Below are 3,388 nucleotides of genomic sequence, written 5' to 3'. Positions count from 1 at the left end.
TATATCTCCTTATATGTGTAAAAGTCTCTCTTGCACATATACCCAGGAGAGAAGTTGTGGGATATAGAATATGTGGTGTGCAACTTTATTATGTATTGTCAAACAGTTTTGCACCAGGATTGTACTCCCATTTGCAGTGTATGAGTGTTTCTGTTGCTAAATATCTTCATTATGAAGACACTTGACATTGTCAGATATTTTAAAATTTGCAAAAGCAGGGAGGCATAAAATGCCATGTGATTTTGATTCCCATTTCTTTTGTCTTAATTATGAATGAGACAGGACATCTTTTACATCTTTTTTTTTTTACCATAAATATTTCCTCTTTTCTGAAATGATTGGTATGTCTTTTGTCCTTTTTTTCTTTAGAGGAGTTCTTCATAAATTCTAGATAACGATCTTTTATTGATTGTTAATGTTTTTTTTTAAATTTTATTTATTTATGATAGTCACACACACACACACAGAGAGAGGCAGAGACACAGGCAGAGGGAGAAGCAGGCTCCATGCACTGGGAGCCCGACGTGGGATTCGATCCCGGTCTCCAGGATCGCGCCCTGGGCCAAAGGCAGGCGCTAAACCGCTGCGCCACCCAGGGATCCCTATTGTTAATGTTTTAAGTATTCTCTCTCAGTTTGTGGCTCGTGACCAGTTTGAATCATTGCTGCCTTGCCACTCTATTCCAATCATTTATTGACCTACCCCTGTTCCTTTCCACACTGGCTTGTCTTGTCATGCTCTTTATAGTGCCTTTTGATAAACAGAGGCCCAAATTCTTTAGTATGGTAAAATGTGGCCTTCCTGTTCTCCTGCTTTGGTGATTTTGGGTCTTGTCTAAGAGATCCTTCTTTTTTTCCCATAGTGTGAAGATATTTGATGCTGCCTTCCAAAGTTTATCTGGTTTTACCTTTCACACAGTCTTTAGTTTCCACAAATATGTAACACATGCTCCTTTATAACTGAGCTTTCGTATATGCATGAGTTTGTTTCTGGTCTCCGGTCCACTCCATTGGTCTTGACATCTGAAAGGGTAAGTGTCCCCATCTGGTTCTTCTTTAGCATTGTCTTGGCTCTTCTTATCTAGAAAAGCCATTTGCTTTTCTGCATAAATTTTAGAATCAAATTGTCAAGTTCTCCAAAAATACTCTATAGCGATTTTGATTAGAATTAGGGGACAGTTGGAATCTTTACAAACTGCTCCACAGTTGCCTGTGGGTCCTCTCCTCTCTCATTTCAATATGAGAGGTGCTGCTGTGTGTTTCACCAAGGACTTCCTGGCAGGTGGAGAAGCCATGGTCATCTCCAAGACTATGGTTGTACCTTTCCAGTGGGTCAAGTTGCTGCTGCAGGTGCAGCATGCCAGCAAGCAAATCACTGCAGAGAAGCAATATGTGGGCATTATAGATGGCGTGGTCCGCATCCCCAAGGACCAGGGAATCCTGTCTTTCTGGCATGGTAACCTAGCCAATGGCATCAGATCCTTTCCCACCCAGGCTCTAAACTTTGCCTTCAAAGATCAACACCAGCAGATCTTCCTGGCTGGTATGGACAGAGGAATACAGTTTTGGTTCTACTTGCAGGGAATCTGGCATGAGGAGGTGCCACTGGGGCCATAACCTTGTGTTTTGCGTATCCTCTTGATTTTGCCTGTACCTATCTGGTAGCTGACATGGGCAAAGCTGGAGCTAAAAGGGAATTCAGAGGCCTTGGTAACTGGCTGGTTAAGATCTACAAGTCTGATGGGATGAAGGACCCGTACCAGGGTTTTAATATGTCTGTGCAGGGGATTCCCATCTACCCAGCTGCTTACTTCAGTGTCTATGACACTGCAATGGGAGTGTCTTAGGATCCAGATCCCAAGAATACTCACATCTTCATGAGCTGGATGATCGCATAATCCATCACAGCAGTTGCTGGGTTGACTTCCTATCCATTGGACGCTGTTTGTCACCATATGATGATGCAGTCAGGATGCAAAGGAACTGGCATCACATACACAGGCATGCTTGACTGCTGGAGGAAGGTTGCTCATGATGAAGCAGCCAAAGCTTTTTTTCAAGCGTGCATGGTCCAATGTTCTCAGAGGCATGGGTGGTGCTTTAGTGTTTGTCTTGTATGATGAAATTAAGAAGTTCACATAAATTATTTCCTAGATTATCCCCCCTGTAAACAGGGCTTGTATTATATAACACATATATATATATTATATAACATATCTCTAGCATTCTTTTTTTAAAAAGATTTATTTATTTATTTGAGAGAGAGAGAGAGAGAGAGAGCACCCAAGAGAGCACCCAAGCTGGGGAGAGAAACTCAGACTCCCTGCCGAGTGGGGAGCCTGACATGGGGCATGGGGCTTAATCTCACAAACCTGAGATCATGACCTGAGCTGAAATCATGGTCGGATGCTTAATCAACTGAGCCCCCCAGGTGTCCCTATCTTCAGCATTCTTGACAGACTCTTGGCTGTTTCTCAATGGCAACTATTACCGGTTGAAAATGAGAAGCAATAATATTCATCTGATCAGGTCTCTCTTAAATCTATTTCCATGATGATGAGACTCAATTATATTTTTTATTCTGCTCACTCCTGATAAATAAATGTGAAAAAATAAAAAAAATCTGAAATTAAAAAAAAAGAAATCTTTACAGATAGCTAGTTTGTTCCCACTGAATCTGTTCTTCCTACTCATGAGCTTATGCCTGCCATTTGAAGACTCTCTCACCCTTCTTGGCAGCTAGTTTTGGCCATGTGTAGTAGAATACTTGCAAACTGATTGCCATTCCTTCCTTCCTTCACTGAATCCACATGTAACTTTGCTGTTCTCCTTTCAATAAACAGAATATTTCTCCTCTCTTGGAATATGAGCTGGCTTTGTGACTTGCTTTGCCTACTAGAATGCAGTGGGTATGACACTGTCAATTTTGAGCCTAGACATCAACAGGACTTTTGTGCTCTCTCTCTATCTTGGAAATTTGCCACTGTCTGAGCAAGCCTGGGCTAGCCTGCTAGATGGCAGGAGACACATGGTTAGTCACCTCATATCAAGGCTTTGCTGGGTACTAACTGACCTTCTGCAAGATGCCTCGGGCTTCTCATGTCTAAAATGAAGATCATAATGATATCTACCAAATAGCGCTGTTGTAAGGATTAAGTGAGTTAACATTAAGTGTCTTAACAGTGTTAAAGACATACCTTCCTGGTCATTGCCAGAGCTGTGATAAAGCACTTAGAAGAGGGACAGGCAGAAAATACACTCTATAAGGGTCTGTTATTACCATTTTAATGCAAAAGATTGCACATATTGGGTTTAAATGGAGAAAAACAAATCCATTTACCTAGAATGTAGAAAATGTGATGAGATCGGAAGAAAGGGCTGGGAAGATA

The 3,388-nt window shown here is 41.6% G+C and overlaps 1 pseudogene; it reads left to right on the top strand.

Moving 5' to 3' along the window:
- Positions 1-1,238: 1,238 nt before the first annotated feature.
- LOC129521258 (ADP/ATP translocase 2-like) lies at positions 1,239-2,141 on the top strand (annotated as a pseudogene).
- The last annotated feature ends 1,247 nt before the right edge of the window (positions 2,142-3,388 follow it).

Source organism: Nyctereutes procyonoides, unplaced genomic scaffold, assembly GCF_905146905.1.
Source record: "Nyctereutes procyonoides isolate TBG_1078 unplaced genomic scaffold, NYPRO_anot_genome, whole genome shotgun sequence".
NCBI classification, from domain to species: domain Eukaryota; kingdom Metazoa; phylum Chordata; class Mammalia; order Carnivora; family Canidae; genus Nyctereutes; species Nyctereutes procyonoides.
This window is presented reverse-complemented; position numbering and strand designations above follow the sequence as displayed.